The sequence below is a fragment of the Mus musculus genome, chromosome 14, assembly GCF_000001635.26.
Source record: "Mus musculus strain C57BL/6J chromosome 14, GRCm38.p6 C57BL/6J".
Classification (NCBI taxonomy): domain Eukaryota; kingdom Metazoa; phylum Chordata; class Mammalia; order Rodentia; family Muridae; genus Mus; species Mus musculus.
The window spans coordinates 109,864,558-109,883,462 of record NC_000080.6 but is presented as its reverse complement, the minus strand read 5'-3'; the positions used below and the strand labels follow the sequence as shown (position 1 = coordinate 109,883,462).

Here is an 18,905-nt window from a genome sequence, read left to right as displayed (position 1 = left end):
AATCATGTTTCCTGTGTTATTTTTCACTAATATTAAGTACTCACAGTGGCTATAATTATGTTTCTAATTAAAAAGTTTAGAAAGCAGTCTTTGTCTTAGTGTCATGACAGGTGAAGTGTAAATGCTTAGGGAATAGGGAATATGAAGAATAATTATGGCCCGGACAAAAGGGTAGCTTAGAGTAGAGCCTAGAGTTTGCTGAACTGCACTCTCATCTAACAGAGAAGCCACAGCAAGGGGATTGCAAGTAGGTTTGCTTAGGTAAAATGTAGGGATCATCAGGCCCCTACTTTGCAGGTGTGGCTGCTATATATCATCTGTACATCCATAGGTGGCAGAGAGGAGAGCAATTATGTCTATGTTCAGTATTCTGAGCTGTGAAAACGTGAATGATGAGTAGCCTAACAATCTCTGGAATAAAACGAGCTTGATAAACCACCAGTCTGATGCCAGGCAGGCCTGGATAGGCTCCTCATCCTGGGAGCAAACTGAAGACCAGTAGAACCCTGCCTGGGACCACCATGAATCCAGAGCAGGAGGGAATCCCACAAAAAGAACCCTAGCAAAGGGTCATTCATTAGTGCAGGCCAGATAAGGAGTGATCCTCAGATGACTAGCAAAGCAGCTCAATAGGGCCTGAACAGGGAGGTAACCTCAAATGTACCAAGTCCAGGGAAGCACAGTGAAATTAGAACATACATAAGATGACCCCTGCTATTCATCATCATGCAGCAGCATGACATGGTACTTGTGAGTTGAACTTGAATACAGATAGATTGAGTACAATGGAGCAGAGCAAGTAAGTGAGGGAGAAATGGAAGAGGAAGAAAATAGAAAGACATAGAAGACCATGAAGAGAGAAAGACATAGAAAGACCATGAAGAGAGGCAGGACTGTAGACTCAAGGATAGTAAGGAACAGGCAGGTATGACTAGCTGGTAATGCTACTCAGGACCATGGTGGGGACTTGTCCTGTGTTGCCATTGGGGGCCAAACCTAACCAAAAGGTAGTCCTTGCAATTATCAAGAAGTTTGTCCTAATGATATTGAAGGTCTTAACTGGTGGTTATGAGAGTAGTAATTTAAGACTAAGCTTCTCATTTTTCAGGATATTTTAATAGAAATCCATACATTTATGCAGTCTACATGTAAAGCTGGTTGACTGTATCTTCCTGATCTGATAGTTAGGTAATAGATGCTATTTTTTAACAACTTCTGTAAAATGAATACAATCTTTAATAAAGAACATTGAACAAGTTAATGACAGTTATGATTAACCATACCTTCTCTATCCTATCTTACCATTTTTACCACTTATAATGGATAAGTCACCAATCTATCAATCTGCATGGTAATTTAAACACTTAGTATGAACAGATAGTTTACATTTTTGCCATTGAAAATCAATAAGAAAAAAATATGTTTTTCTGTTGAAACATGAGCTCAGTTTTCACAGCTCCATGATTTAGGTGCTGCCTCTAGGAAATCCCATGTATTACATAAAAAGTCCATAAAAAGATCCTGGAAGGCCATTAACAGGCCGTTTTGCTTTCCTCTGAGCTTCTTGTGGGTTTAAAACTTTTCCTTCTGTTTGCATCCCTTGAGAAGAGACAACAGAGACTGCATCATTAGTCCCAGAAACACTGTACAGAGGCTGGCCGGCAAATGTTCTCGCTATAGCTAAAGCTCTAGGAACTTAAAGCTGCTATCCCTGGATCACTGTCTTCTTTAGTCCTTCAGACTATTAGACTCTGATTGAATGTTACAGTAGATGCTACGGATGGCCAAACCTGGATTGTGGAGTCTACTATATACAGAAAACCAGGCTGATATAAGAAAATCAACAATTTTCAAATTTTCACAATAGGATGTCTATACATATTGAGCTTTGCGAATTGCTTCAGTGTAAAGACCTTTTGTGAATGAAAATATGAATATTCCATATTTGAAGGTGTTTTTTTAACCTTCAAAATAAGTTTTACAGAAATATTGTTCTTTTTTTTTTTTTTTTTAAACAAACTGGTATGTATATTTTGGGCATTTTTCACTGGCTCCCTCCACTAACCTCCTCCTCCCTAAGCTTTTCTTCGAAACTAGAACTCGCTATAGTTAGCTGTGTTTTGTTGGGTTTGTTTGGTGACCCACTAGGTTTGATTATAATAGCTTGTTCATGCATGATTAGGGAAGGGATTTTTTTTTTTTTTGCTAGAATACAAGCTGTGTATTAGCAGCAACACCACTGAAGAAAATGACTCTGCCATTACTCATTGAACGCCCACAGTTCCTTAGTGAATGCCAGGGCATTCTATGTCCTCCATCTTGCTTGAGGAAGTAGTGATACATTCACTTCTGTCCTGAACATGTGCAGATAGCCACAGTTGCATTGAGTTTACAAGTGCATGTCTCATGAATCGACACGTCCAGAAAACAGTGTTTCTACTCACCTACAACCTCTGACTCCTACCTACATGCTTTCTTCAAGCTCTTCCACTATGTTCCCTGGGCCTGTGCTATATTCATGTCCCATTTAGAACTGGGCACTCTATATTCTCTTATTCTCTTCCATTTGTTCAGCTGTGAGTCTTGCTTTACTGTTTCCCACTGCAAAATTAAGCTTTTCTGAGAAAGACCAAAAGCATTGCTAACCCTTGTGGATAAACTTAAGTAGTGGCCATATTACACCATACCCAAGACTACAATTAAAGTACAGAAAAATGTATATGTAACATAAAGTAATCCTCAATTAGTTGTATCACCGAGACTCATCAGGTTGACATTTAGGAGGCTGATATTATCATTCTAGTGGAATTGCTTCTTTGGCCAGTTCAGTAGACTAAGTTATTGGCACCAAGAATCATTTTATTGCCATAACTTTGCAACTATGTACTCTCATACCATTCATCATTGAGTTAAAAGATGAAGCTCACTAGGGCCAACATGTCCTCTAAAAATATGCACTCACACACCATTCATCATGGAGTTAAATGATGAAACTCACTAGGGCCAACATGATTCATAGTGATGACAGACCAATGCTGAATTTGTGATTTGAGAAGCTCTGCATGTTCTCATCTGTGTGTGAACTCTAGAACATCAATAAGGGTATCAAGATTCCAACGGATTGTTGACAGTTCCTTGCAATATATCTTCATGCCCTGGAGCACAGGTTTGATAAAAGAATGATAGCCACATGCATGCAAGACATGATGACAGCACAGACACACATAAAGGTACAATTTGGGATAAAAAGCTAATTCTAAAAATGACTAAATATTTATTTGTTTCTCAGATGTAGGGGTGGGGGAACATTTGTATCCAGACTTTTTGTGTTTGTTCTACTAGATAATATATCAAGGCATACAAATGGGAATATGGACTCTGCCATTCAGCTTTGGAAGTTTCCTTTTTACAATACTGTGTGAACTTTTAGTTAAGTATGTATATTTCTCAGACTACTGAATAAATGTATTTTCCAATGTGTTAAGTATGTGAAGAGAGGCAGTCATGGCTGTTAACAAACTACAAATGTTACTCATCTCTAGAGGATTTAAATGCTACCTGGTTTTGTCTCTGTTATTGATTAAATTAATTAAATAGACTAGCATTTTGAAAAAGCGTATATCTTCAATGAAGAAACAAATTATTCATGTAATAATTTCAGTTATGAAATTATATTCAGTAAGAAGAAATAAATGATAATGTTGTGACAAGTTTGCTGCTTAATTTCATGGTTCTATGAGAACGTATATTGATGCAAATGTCTTTTTAAATGCTGTTAAATTATATTCCCTCTATAATAAGAACACTATCCACATCACTTGAGGAAATCCCACATATGTAAGCAATTGTCCCTTTTCCAAGTTCTCCTAGATCTCTCACACTTCCCTGTTTATCCAACTTCAGGCTCTTCTCCTCCTATTTCTCTCCCCCATCCCTTTTCCCCTCCCTTCCTCCCTCACCCCTCTCTTCCTACCTCCCCCTTCTCTTTCCTCCCTCCACCCTGTATTCCTCCCTCCTTTCTTCCCTCCCTTCCTCCCACCTACCCTCTGTTCCTCCCTCCCTCTCTAACAGCAACACCAACAACAAAACCCTCAAAAACGAAACAAAAAAAATGAGGCAGTACTTTTGTTACTACTTTTCTCTTTACTATAAGTCAGCATTTACTATTTATATTTCTCTTCTTTTAAAATAAGGAGCAAATAAAATGAGGTTTCTCTACTGTTTGTTTGGTTTTTTTTTTTTTTTTTTTTTTTTTTTTGGCAATTTCTTCATTTACATTTCCAATGCTATCCTAAAAAGTCCCCCATGGATCTTATGCTTTGAATGTTTCAGAAACTTTATTTTTTTCATCTTTGTTGTAAACATACTTTGCAACAGTCCTCTGTTGCACTATAGCCAGCTTTAGCTTATTGCTCCCTCTCTTAAGTCAGTTTACTGGCTTGGTCAAGATCATCAAAATTTTATCCAATATTATATGCAGTAGTGAAGTATAAGTACTATATGGTATTCATTGTCAAAGTGTGAAATTAACTTATTGGTCCATTATATTTGTAATAGTGACTCTCTTATTCCTTCCCTTAATTCTCTAAATATTGTCAATATTGGATATACAGCATGACAATTTCAGATATTGCAAACAAACTCTCAAATTTTCATCAATAGTTTCTAAAAATGAAGATTATTTTACCACATAGGTTTTATGCGATTATGTGAGATCTTAAGTACAATTTCACCATAGGCCATTTAGGCCATAACAATGCAGTTTGAGACTATTTAGACTATTCCTCAATTAACGTGTAATTTCTCAGGATAAACTTTTAGCCACATTTTTCTTTTATTTTATCCATCTGTAATATTGTATACTTCTCAAAACCACTCAAGTTATTTTTGTTTTCATGTGTTTGCTCTTCATTTGCCCTAGAACATTTGCATCCCATATTTAGGATAATTTCATTTTATTCATCATTTATGCCACATACTGAAGAAATTCCTCTTAATTAATCAAAGAAAGATTATTAAATACATGTCAACATCACTGGCAATGCTTAAATGAGCTTTAAAGAACATGCCACGACAGAAATTGGGTATCCTGTTGTTCTCTGTCTGATACAATTGATCAGGGTAATTCAGAAGTGCTAGCTACTTTATGAGGCTATCAGCTTACTCAGGTGAAATGCCACCCCAAACCTGTGAAGTGACACGGGAATAGAGAGGACTGGACAGATTCTATACAAATTTAAGTGGTCGGACTGATAAAAGAGAACAAGAGTTGATGCCCAGAATGAGGAAATGTCCAGAAGTCCAAATGTCCAGATTAAAATAAAATAGATTATCAAAGTGACAAAGTCATGTGGAAACTGAGACCATTAAGTTAGGAACCATGGGAAAAATGCAAACCTGGATAATGAGGATTTTATTTTTTCAGAAAACTAGTTGTTCTAAAATGGTTTTGGATGACATATTTCCTTCCTTAGGTTAATTTACAAATGGATCATTAGGATCATTCACAAAGTGTAATACCTATCACAAACTGTACAATGCAAATATGTCAGGATCCATAATGGGACAAGCTAATAACTAGCAGGTGATCTTCCTGACATGGCCTGCTTCAGATTATTATATAATCTCTGACAGGTTTACCATTATACTGGAAGGCCATAAGGGAATTCATTTTAGGAAAGATTCTTGCTATTAATGTGCTTTTCCTGTTATTACTAAACATATATGACAACCACTGGTTAATAGTCCACACTTTTGAATAGATCTCTGCAGATCAATGAAGATGTACTGTCTTGTAAGGATGCTATATAGACAAATAGATGACTTCTTAAGTCTTAATGATGATCCTATAAGAATTCCTAAAATTATATAGTGATTATTAAGTTCTTTTATAGTGGGACTAGTATTAGGTCCTTTTCTGACCACCAACACTGCAGTGAGAATTCTGTCCATCCTCCCATGCGTTACCAGTTAATTGCTCTTAATAACCAGACTTTCTCCTTCTCAGAGCACATACCAAGAGGTTGTAAAGCAATTAACCAAAGGTCATAAAAAGGGAACAATCCTTTAATTATAGGTGCTAGGACAAAAGATAAAACATTGACTGGGTTAATCTATACAAAACTTCATTAATAACTTAGTTATGGTTTTAAACCTCCTGTGAACCTGTGGATCTGTGACAGGTGATGGATGTTTAGCCAGATAATTACTCCTAATGGATATGCTTGTAAACATTTGCTGTTGTAAACTTCTATTTCAACTGATGATTGATTTTTGTGTGTACTGGTAATAAACTCTGTTACATGTGATCATGTATTGTGAAAGATGTCTAAGTACTGAGGACAGAGATGAGACAGAGAAGAATCTTTTCCCTTACTAGAATTTTGCCCCCTTTCCTCACTTAGAGAATTTTCCCCCTTCCTTGCTTAGGATCTTTCTGCTTTTCCCCTTATTTAGCTTTCACAGGAAACTTTTTACAACTTAGTAATAAGTGCTATACTTACTTTTCTATATGTCCTTTTTCTCCTTTGCCTCTTGACAAGCAGGCTGAAAGTTAGAACCACAAAGTTCCTGCTGAGATAGAACAAAGGCCACATTACTTAAACCTCAGCTGGTTAGGCTACAGGTGTTAATCACCTAAGCCAGCAGTTTTCTACCCTCAGAAAGAGCAAGAAAGTATTCAGGGCCTTTTAGAAGCTATCATGCACCATTTCAGTATAGTTAGAGAGCTAGAACATCCAGAGGCCCTCAGACTTTAAAGCCATTCACCAGAGTCCTATTCTGCCCCCACCACGAGACTCTCTGGGCCAGGCACAAATAGACTTTCAACTCTCAAAGAGATATTTTAATACACTGGAGATAATTTACAGGAAAGATTTAATCTTAAATGTAACTAACCATAGTCTCTGAATAAATTTTCTTGAATTTAAATGTAAATTGTAAAGGGAAAAAACTAAATTTTGCTTTTTTTTTTAATGAAGATATTTGGCTTCTCTGAAAATATTTCTATTTTATATAAATTTTCTGTTTCTGTATATTCTTTCTTTTCAAATAGTGAAATAAAACTTTAAAAGGTAAAACAAAATCTATCACACCAGAATTTAACAAAATAAGCCGTTAGAAGTAGTACCCCGGAGCCCTTAACTCTAGCTGCATATGTATCAAAAGATGGCCTAGTCGGCCATCACTGGAAAGAGAGGCCCATTGGACATGCAAACTTTATATGCTCCAGTACAGGGGAACGCCAGGGCCCAAAAGGGGGAGTGGGTGGGTAGGGGAGTGGGGGTGGGTGGGTATGGGGGACTTTTGGTATAGCATTGGAAATGTAAATGAGCTAAATACCTAATAAAAAATGGAAAAAAAAAAGAAGTAAAAAATAACCCAAGAGAAGGCAGGAGTACCAGTGACCCACTTGTTCATACACTCAACTTACCCATAAAGCACAAAGTTGGGAGTAATTATATATGTCCAAAGTACCTATAGAAAAATAAAGAAGAACAATGTATACAACAATTAAAAATAAATTTAAAAATGAGATAAAGATTCCTAAAGCAACATTATGACAAAAGGAACCTCCGAAGATCCCATTGAATTCATTTTGTTTTGGACACCTACTACTGAGCATACAGCCTATGCCTGGCTCCAGATACATATGTAGCAGACAATTGGCTTATCTGGCATCAATGGGAGGGGAGGCCCTTGGTCCTATGGAGGATTGATGCCCCAGCATAGCAGGATGCTAGAGTGATGAAGCAGGAGTGGGTGAGTGGATGGAGAAGCACCCTCATAGAGGCAAAAGTGAGGGGTCAGGGGATTGGGATTGGGGAGTTGTGGAGGGGTAACTGGGAAGGGGGTTACCACTTGAAATGTAAACATGTAAAATGACTAAAAACATCTTATCAGTGAAACTCTCTTTGAAGAATGTCATTTTCCTTTGAAAGTGGTTATCAATTAGAGATTGCTTCTGGTTAGGATGTGCATGTGTGTCTACTTCTCATTTCAGATCTAGGACCCGACTGCTGCAAATCCATGCATGCTGCTTCAGTCTCTGTGAGTTATTAGTAGGTCGATCATATAGTTTTATTCAGCCTTTGTTTCCTTGGTTCCTCTGTCACAGGGTCCCTTGAGCCTTGGTGGGAGGCTTTTGATGAAGACATTCCAATGGGAGTTATTGCATTGAGCTCTCTTTGTGTATTGAGGTCTCTCTATTTGTCCTCATATGCTGTAGGAGGATGTTTTCTTGATGATAGCTGAGCAAGTCACGGATTTATAAGTATAGCAGAATGCCATCAGGAATCATTTTATTGCTATATCCTTTTAGTAGAACTAGAGTACTTGGTTTTGTCTAGTCTCAGATTGTTGTTCATTTGAGTAGTGTCAGTATGGGTTACCAATTTTGGAGAGGTCCTTAAGTCTCAGCAGATATTGTTTGGGTACATTGTGCCACTAGCATATCTTGCAGGCAGGACACCATTGTGGATCAAAGGGTTTGTGGATTGGTAGGTGTTTACATTTTTCATTTGTTAGACTACTAAGTGGCTTAGTGGATTAAAGATGCTAACATTTAAGAGTGAAGACTCTCAGTAGGCACTAGCCAACTTCTAAGTGTTCCATGAGTTGTGTCGATATTGTCTTCATCATGGTGGTCCTGTCATCCATTTGTGGAGAGCAACTAATAATCTTCCCAATAGCCAAGGTTCTTTGGGGTTCCCATGGTAACATTTTGCCTAACAATGTAATTATATGTAACTTATCCTGATACTGAAAGCTTCATTTAGTGACAAAAGAGGCCAGTTGGGGTTCTGTCTCCCCTGTTATTTGATTTCTTTTAGATTAACATCATGTATGTATATATTTTAGGGGGTTCCTGCTGTATGAAGTCTTCATGTTTCTCCTCAAATGACTATTAATGTTTGCTGTCTCTCCTAGAACTCCTTCCTTTGGCTTCAGTCCCCATCTCCACTTGATCCTGTCTTTCCAGTTTCTGTAATTCTTACTAAATATTTTATTTTCCTTTTAGGTTCTCAATATCAGGCTTGAAGAGTGAGGTTGTGCTGCCACCTGCTGGAAAATTTTGGAACAGGAGCTATTTTTATTCAGCATGGTAATGATGGGCATACAGCAGTAGATTAACAACTTGAACCCATCTAGATGATTTTGAGTTAAAAATATTTCCATATCCCTTTCATTTTCCATTAATTCTTTTTCATCTTATCGTATTGTTATCCTTGTTCTCTATTTCTGTTTGTAGAAAAATATGTATTAAGACAATTCGATTTTTGCATTAGAAGTAATAAAGGTTGTTATCCAATATTTACATGTGGTAAATCAATGAGTTGTCTCAATCATTTGTGAATATGATTGTGAATACTTAGAGGAGATAAAGACAAAAAGAAACATATCATGGAGAGTGGGGATACAAATAACATGTAAACATCATCTAAGGCCAGAATGTGGGATTTATTTGCATTTTAAAAAAATTCGGAGGCTTAGTGACGGTGAGTTTTATAAAAATCAGTGATTTATACTATTTCATAACCTAGAACTTAATATTTAATCATTTTAATTTATGTTATAATAACTTATGCAAATAAAATTCTTTAATATAGGAAGAGTAATTGGACAATTCATCACCAGAGCCATCAAAATACAGTGACTTGCAATAAGACTTTAGCGTGCCAGATATGCTAACATTAATGTAGCCATGCTTTAAAATATGAAATAAACTTAACATTGTGGCCAATTTTGACCAAAGCTTATTATTTTTTGTCCATAACTGAAGTCAATTTAGCTCTTATTAATCCTATTAGTCTACTTAGTAATTAAAATATGAATATAGAAATTAATGAAAGCGTAAATAATTAGCCATTATTTCTATTTCAAATGCCATGCAAGTATGAATATATAGATGAATATGGTGGTTTTATTACAAATATGACATGTACCTTCTTTTGTGTGTGTGTGTTTGTGTAGAACTGTGGAGGATTTATGTGATGCATGTGGCACAAATGAATATCACAGGAGTGCTTTCAAGTTTTGGTTCTTGCCTTCCACTACTGTAATTCCCAGAGGTGAGAATAAGGTCCCTAGGCTTGGCCGCACCTACATTGGCCAACTGGGCAGCTTCTCAGTGTTCTCTGTATTATTATTATTTTAGTTTTTGGTTTTGCTTTTTTTCAATTTTTATTAGATATTTTCTTCAATTACATTTCAAATGCTATCCCGAAAGTCCCCTAAACCCTACCCCTGCCCTGCTCCCCTACACACTCACTCCCACTTCTTGGCCCCGGTATTCCCCTGTACTGGAGCATATAAAGTTTGCAGTACCAAGGGGCCTCTCTTTCCCACTGATGTCCAACTAGGCCATCTTCTGCTACATATGCAGCTAGACACACACCCTATAGTTGTAAAATGTCCATTTTACTCACTTTTAAAGTGACCATTTGAATGATGGCTGTTATAGAATTTTATAAAATGCTGTGTTCTGTTCTTTCTCTAGTTTGTTCTATGTGTCATCGTGCTATATTTTCTTTTCTTTTTTTAATGCTGATTTTTTTAATTAGGTATTTTCCTCATTTACATTTTCAATGCTATCCCAAAGGTCCCCCATACGCACCCCCCCAATCCCCTACCCACCCACTCCCCCTTTTTGGCCCTGGCATTCCTCTGTACTGGGGCATATAAAGTTTGCAAGTCCAATGGGCCTCTCTTTGCAGTGATGGCCGACTAGGCCATCTTTTGATACATATGTAGCTAGAGACAAGAGCTCCAGGTACTGGTTAGTTCATATTGTTGTTCCACCTATAGGGTTGCAGTTCCCATTAGCTCCTTGGGCCGTGTGACCCATCCAATAGCTGACTGTGATCATCCACCTCTGTGTTTGCTAGGCCCCGGCATAGTCTCACAAGAGAGAGCTATATCTGGGTCCTTTCAGCAAAATCTTGCTAGTGTATGCAATGGTGTCAGCATTTGGAAGCTGATTATGGGATGGATCCCTGCATATGGCAATCACTAGATGGTCCATCCTTTCATCACAGCTCCAAATTTTGTCTCTATAACTCCTTCCATGGGTGTTTTGTTCCCATTTCTAAGAAAGGGTGAAGTGTCCACACTTTGGTCTTCGTTCTTCTTGAATTTTATGCGTTTGGCAAGTTGTATTTTCATCCACAAAATTGTTCTTACAGTTTTGGAGCAAGAGTTCACTTCATATAACAGCAATTTACACTGTAGAGTTCTGTAAGTCAGGAGTCTCTTCGGCCTTGTTTTTGTTGTTGTTGTTAAATTTGTTTTATATATTCATATTATTATACAGTTATGACGTGATTTGTCTTTATTTTAAAACTTAATTACAACATATTTTGATCATTTTCTTTCCTCTCCTCAATAATTACCCTATCCACAGGACTTCCCTACCAACCGACTCCATGGCTTCAATCCCTCTCCCTCGCTCTTAAAAGACAAACAAACCTAAACTAGAAGTCCAAAAAAAAAAAAAAGCAAAGAAAAAAAAAAACAATTAAGACAAAAACTAACAAAAAGAAATAAAAAGTGTCAAGTTTCTGACCATTAATTCTTTTAATTAATTTACTTTTAATCTACATCTTAACAATACTTAGTTATACTTTTTATTAATTCCTTGAATAATTCATACAATGTGATTTTCTTATATTCACATCCTCTCTTGTCATTACACTTAAGCCTTGATCTTTCTGTAACCAGCCACATTATGCATACATTTTTCTTTAATCCAAACAAGTCATAATTTTTGACTATATATTATTGTATGTGTTCTCCTTTAAAAATATATTATTTATTTATATTCCAAAGGTTGCCCCCTCCCTTGTCTGCATCACAGAGTTCTTCTAACCATCCCCATCCCCTTTACATCTGTTAGGGTGCTTCCCCCACCCTCTACTCACTTCCTTCACATCCACATCTGCCACAACCTACACAGCATCTCCCTTTTCTGTGTCATCAAGTATTTACTGGAATATATTGCATTGGAAATGTAAATGAGCTAAATACCTAATAAAAATGGAAAAAAATTTAATTATGTCCAAATATCGCCCCACTCCTGGTCCTCCCACACAGAATTCTTCAACCCATTCCCATGTCTGAGAGAGTCCACCCAAAATACTTTCTTCCCTAGGGCCATCAAGTCTCTATAAGATTAGGTGCATCCTCTCCCACTGAGGTCAAACAAGTTAGTCCTCTGCTACCTATGTGCTGGGGGCCACAGACCTGCCCATGTATGTTCTTTGGTTGGTGGTTCAGTCTCTGGGAACTCTGAAGGGTTTTGGTTCATTAACACTGTTGTTCTTCCTATAGTGTTGCAGTTCCTGTCACTTCCTTCTATCCTTCCCCTAACTCTTCCATATGGGTCCCCAACCTCAGTCTACTGGTTAGCTGTAAGTATCTGGATCTTTGCTACTCAGCTGCTGGTAGAGCCTCTCAGAAGATAGCTGTCATGACTTCATAAATGGTTTCAGTGTTTGGTGCCTGTGAATTGGATGGCTCCCTAGTTGGGCTAGTCACTAGATGGCCTTTCCTCAAAAAGAATAGAGGGGAATGGAATATGTAAAAACTGTAAGTCCAGGCAGAAAGAGTACTGTTTTGAAGGTGGAAATTTCCAAGAGAGGACAATTGGAGGATGGGGTGGGAAATGCACAATGGGGACAAATAATAACAAAAATGCTGACATGTGTGTGTTTATGATACATACACTGTTCTAAAATATAATGAAACTCACTTATAAACTAAATGGAAAATATATTTTAAAAGATTTTGTCTCATATGTCACATAAAGAGGAACATAATCTGAAACACCTCATTGGTTCCTTATGATTTGATTTCATATAAATAGTGTCTTATCATAATTAAAATACTATTTTACTCAGAGAACACAAAAGTGTTATCGATATTTACATTTCACTGTGGTTGTGTGGAAAGGAGAGCAGAGATGAATGAAGTCAAGATGATTCTAAGAACACAAGGCTAATGAGAAACATTTCTTGTCAAATTGCCATTCCATGTAATTATTCTCTTCTCTAGTAGTCACAGCGTTTTAGCATAAAATTATTCTCTTCATTTTGTCTGTTTTTTTTTCTTGCTTTTTATTCTTGCTTTTTTTTTAATTAGGTATTTATTTTATTTACATTTCTAATGCTATCCCAAAAGTCCCCCACATGCTCCCCACTCACTCCCCCACCCACCCACTCCCACTTCTTGGCCCTGGTGTTCCCCTGTACTGAGGCATAGAAGTTTGCACGACCAATGGGACTCTCTTTCCACTGATGGCCAAGTAGGCCATCTTCTGATACATATGCAGCAGGAGACACAAGCTCTGGAGGATACTGGTTAGTTCATATTGTTCTTCCACCTATAGGGTTGCAGATCCCACCATCTCCTTGGGTACTTTCTCTAGCTCCTCCACTGGGGACACTGAGATCCATTCAATAGCTGAATGTGAGCATCCACTTCTGTGTTTGCTAGGCCCTGGCATAGTCTCAAAAGAGACAGCTATATCTGGGTCCTTTCAGCAAAATCTTGCTAGTGTATGCAATGGTGTCAATGTTTGGAAGCTGATTATGGGATAGATTCCCGGATATGGCAGTCTCTAGATGGTTCATCCTTTCGTCTCAGCTACAAACTTTGTCTCTAACTCCTTCCATGGGTGTTTTGTTCCCAATTCTAAGAAGGGGTAAAGTGTCCACACTTGGGACTTAGTTCTTCTTCAGTTTCACGTGTTTCACGAAATGTATCTTATATCTTGGGTATTCTAAGTTTCTGAACTACTATCCACTTATCAGTGAGTACATATTGTGAGAGTTCTTTTGTGACTGGGTTACCTCACTCAGGATGATGCCCTCCAGGTCCATCCATTTGCCAAGGAATTTCATAAATTCATTCTTTTTAATAACTGAGTAGTAATCCATTGTCTAAATGTACCACATTTTCTGTATCCATTCCTCTGTTGAGGGGCATCTGGGCTCTTTCCAGCTTCTGGCTATTATAAATAAGGCTGCTATGAACATAGTGGAGAATGTGTCCTTCTTACCTGTTGGGACATTTTCTGGATATATGCCCAGGAGAGGTATTTCAGGATCCTCCAATAGTACTATGTTCACTTTTCTGAGGAATCTCCAGACTGCTTTCCAGTCTGGTTGTACAAGCTTGCAATCCCACCAACAATGGAGGAGTGTTCCTCTTTCTCCACAATCTTGCCAGCATCTGCTGTCACCTGAATATTTGATCTTAGACATTCTGACTGGTGTGAGGTAGAATCTCAGGGTGGTTTGATTTTCATTTCTCTGATGATTAAGGATGTTGAACTTTTTTTTTTCAGGTGCTTCTCTGCCATTTGGTATTCTTCAGGTGAGAATTCTTTGTTTAGCTCTGAGACCCATTTTTAGTGAGTTATTTTATTTTCTGTTGTCTACCTTCTTGAGTTCTTTATATATATTAGATATTAGTCCCTTATCTGATTTAGGATAGGTAAAGATCCTTTCCCAATCTGATGGTAGCCTTTTTGTCTTATTGAGGGTGACTTTTGCCTTACAGAAGCTTTGTATGGGTCTATAATTCTATTCCATTGGTCTACTTGTCTGTTTCTCTTCCAGTACCATTCAGTTTTTATCACAACTGCTCTGTAGTATAGCTTTAGGTCAGGCATGGTGATTCCACTAGAGGTTTTTTTTTCCTTGAAAAGAGTTTTTGCTATCCTAGGTTTTTCCTTATTCCAGATGAATTTGCAGATTGCCCTTACTAATTAGTGGAAGAATTGAGTTGGAATTTTGATGAAGATTGCATTGAATCTGTAGATTGCTTTTGGCAAGTTAGCCATTTTTACTATATTGATCCTGCCAATCCATGAGCATGGGAGATCTTCCCATTTTCTGAGATCTTCTTCAATTTCTTCCTTCAGAGACTTGAAGTTTTTATCATACAGATCTAACAGATGCATGTTAGAGTCACGCCAAGGTATTTTATATTATTTGTGACTATTGAGAAGGGTGTTGTTTCCCTAATTTCTTTCTCAGTCTGTTTAATTTTTGTGTACAGAAAGGCCATTGACTTGTTTGAGTTAATTTTATATCGAGCTACTTCATTGAAGCTGTTTATCAGGTTTAGGAGTTCTCTGGTGGAATTTTTAGGGTCACTTATATATACAATCATATCATCTGCAAAAAATGATGTTTTGATTTCTTCCTTTCCAATTTGTATCCCCTTGACCTCCTCTGGTTGTCGAATTGCTCTGGCTAGGACTTCAAGCACAATGTTGAATAGGTAAAGAGAGAGTGGACAGTCTTGTCTAGTCCCTGATTTTAGTGGAGTATTTCCAGCTTCTCACCATTTAATTTGATGTTGGCTACTGGTTTGATGTAGATTGCTTTTATCATGTTTAGGTATAGGCCTCGAATTCCTGATTTTTCCAAGACTTTTATCATGAGTGGGTGTTGGATTTTGTCAAATACTTTCTGTGCATCTTATGAGATGATCATGTGGTTTTTGTCTTTGAGTTTGTTTAAATACAGGATTACATTGATGGATTTCCATATATTAAACCATCCCTGCATCCCTGAAATGAAACCTACTTGGTCAGGATGAATGATTGTTTTAATGTGTTCTTGGATTCAGTTAGTGGGAATTTTATTGAGGATTGTTGCATCGATATTCATAAGGGAAGTTGGTCTGAAGTTCTCTATCTTTGTTGGGTCTTTCTGTGGTTTAGGTATCAGAGTAACTGTGGCTTCATAGAATGAGTTGTGTAGAGTACCTTCTGCTTCTATTTTGTGGAATAGTTTGTGAAGAACTGGGATTAGATCTTCTTTGAAGGTCTGATAGAACTCTGCACTAAACCAATCTGGTCCTGGGCTTTTTTGGTTGGGCGACTATTAATGACTGCTTCAATTTTTTAGGGGATATTGGACTCTTTAGATCATTAACTTGATCCTGATTTAACTTTGGTACCTTGTATCTGTCTAGAACTTATTCATTTCATCCAGGTTCTCCAGTTTTGTCGAGTATAGCCTTTTGTTGAAGGATCTGATGATGTTTTGGATTTTTTCAGGATCTGTTGTTATGTCTCCCCTTTGAGCCTGGCTAAGGGTTTATCTATCTTGTTGATTATCTCAAAGAACCAGCTCCTTGTTTGGTTGATTCTTTGAATAGTTCTTCTTTTTTCCATGTGGTTGATTTCATCCATGAGTTTGAATATTTCCTGCTGTCTACTCCTCTTGGGTGAATTTGCTTCCTTTTGTTCTGGTGTGTTTTTAAGCTGCTAGTGTGTACTCTCTCTAGTTTCTTTTTGAAGGCACTCAGAGCTATGATTTTTCCTCTTAGAAATGCTCATTGTGTCCTCTAAGTTTGGGTATCTTGTGGCTTCATTTTCATTACACTGTAAAAAGTCCTTAATTTCTTTCTTTATTCCCTCCTTGACCAAGGTATCATTGAGAAGGGTGTTGTTCAGTTTTCATGTGAATGTTGGCTTTCTATTATTTATTTTGTTATGGAAGATCAGCCTTAGTCCATGGTGATCTGATAGGATGTATGGAACAGTTTCAATATTTTTGTATCTGTTGAGGCTTGTTATGTAACCAATTATATGGTCAGTTTATGAGAAGGTACCATGAGGTGCTAAGAAGAAGGTATATCCTTTTGTTTTAGGATTAAATGTTCTGTAGATATCTGTCAGATCCATTTGTTTCATAACTTCTGCTACATTCACTGTGTCCCTGTTTAGTTTCTGTTTCCATGATCTGTCCATTGATGAAAGTGGTGTGTTGAAGTCTTCCACTATTATTGTGTGAGGTGCAATGTGTGCTTTGAGCTTTACTAAAGTTTCTTTAATGAATGTGGCTACACTTGTATTTGGAGCATAGATATTCAGAATTGATAGTTCCTTGTGGAAGATTTTATCTTTGATGAGTATGAAGTGCCCCTCCTTGTCTTTTATGATGACTTTGGGTTGGAAGTCGATTTTATTAGATATTAGAATGGCTACTCCACCTTCTTTCTTCAGATTATTTGCTTGGAAAATTGTTTTCCAGCCTTTCATTCTGAGGTAATGTCTATCTTTTTCTCTGACATGGGTTTCCTTTAAGCATCAAAATGTTGGGTCCTCTTTGTGTAGCCAGTCTGTTAGTCTATTTCTTTTTATTGGGGAGTTGAGTCCATTGATATTAAGAGATATTAAGGAAAAGTAATTGTTGCTTCGTATTATTTTTGTTATTAAAGTTGGCATCCTGTTATTGTGGCTGTCTTCTTTTAGGTTTGTTGAAGGATTGCTTCTTGCTTTCCCTAGGACTTGGTTTCAGTCCTTGGTTTTTTGTTTTTTGGGTGTTTGTTTGTTTGGTTGTTTGTTTTTGGTTTTTTTTTCTGTTAGTATCCTTTGTAGGACTGGATTTGTGGAAATATAATGTATGAGTTTGGTTTTGTCTTGGAATACTTTGGTTTCTCCATCTAAGGTAATTGAAAGTTTGGCTGGGTATAGTAGCCTGGGATGGTATTTGTGTTCTCTTAGTGTCTGTATAACGTCTGTTCAGGATTTTCTGGCTTTCATGTTCTCTGATGAAAAATCTGATGTCATTCTGATAGCCTTGCCTTTATATGTTACTTGACTATTTTCCCTTACTGCTTTTAATATTCTATCTTTATTTAGTGCATTTGTTGTTCTGATTATTATGTGTTGGAAGGAATTTCTTTTCTGGTCCAGTCTATTTGGGGTTCTGTACTCTTCTTCAATGTTCATGGGCATCTCTTTCTTTAGGTTTGGGAAGTTTTCTTCTATAATTTTCTTGAAGACATTTGCTGGCCCTTTAAGTTGAAAATCTTCATTCTCATCTACTCCTATTATCCATAGATTTGGTCTTCTCATTGTGTCCCGGATTTCCTGGATGTTTTGAGTTAGGATCTTTTTGCATTTTCCATTTTCTTTGATTGTTGTGCTGATGTTCTCTATGGAATTTTCTGCACCTGAGATTCTCTCTTCCATCCCTTGTATTCTGTTGCTGATGCTTGCATCTATGGTTCCAGATTTCTTTCCTAGGGTTTCTCTCTCCAGTGTTGCCTCACTTTGGGTTTTTCTTTATTGTGTCTACTTCCCCTTTTAGGTCTAGTATGGTTTTGTTCGTTTCCATCACCTGTTGGGATGTGTTTTCCTGTTTTTCTTTAAGAACTTGCAACTCTTTAGCAGTGTTCTCCTGTATTTCTTTAAGTGAGTTATTAAAGTCTTTCTTGATATCTTCCACCATCATCATGAGATGTGCCTTTATATCTGGGTCTAGGTTTTTGGGTGTTTTAGGGTGCTCAGGACTTGCTGAGGTGGGAGTGCTGGATTCTGATGATGGTAAGTGGTCTTGGTTTCTGTTAGTAAGATTCTTAAGTCTGCCTTTCACCATCTGGTAATCTCTGGAGTCAGTTGTTATAGTTGTTTCTTGTTAGAGCTTGTTCTTCTTGTGATTCTGTTATTCTCTACAAGCAGACTTGGGAGACTAGCTCTCTCCTGAGTTTCAGTTGTCAGAGCACTCCCCGCAGTCAGTCTCTCCTCTTTCAGGGAAGGTGCTCAGAAGATGAACGCCCGAAACAGGACCTGTCCCAGAATCTGTGTAGCTTCTGTAGTGTACACTCGTACCTGCGCAGACTAGTCTTGGTGAAATCCGGACCCACGATGTCTCCTGCAGATGCTCAGGCCTTCATTTTGTCTTTATTTTATTACTTCCCCCAAATAGATCAATATCATTGAATTTTAAATTAAATAAAAAATAAATCAGAAAACAGGTGTAGATTTTTAAAATTTATTGACAGAATTTTCTTTTTACAACTTCTTAAACTATTGTTACTTTAAGAACTATATAAAAGTATTCCTATTTTAATAATTCCCTTACAATCTTTCGAGTCACTTCAGC

General features: G+C 37.3%; 1 non-coding gene across 1 annotated transcript; it reads left to right on the top strand.

The window, feature by feature from the left end:
* Nucleotides 1-279: 279 nt before the first annotated feature.
* Gm25901 lies at nucleotides 280-409 on the top strand. Its single transcript, XR_003951306.1, has one exon. It is a non-coding gene; the product is annotated as a small nucleolar RNA SNORA17 (small nucleolar RNA).
* Nucleotides 410-18,905: the final 18,496 nt, after the last annotated feature.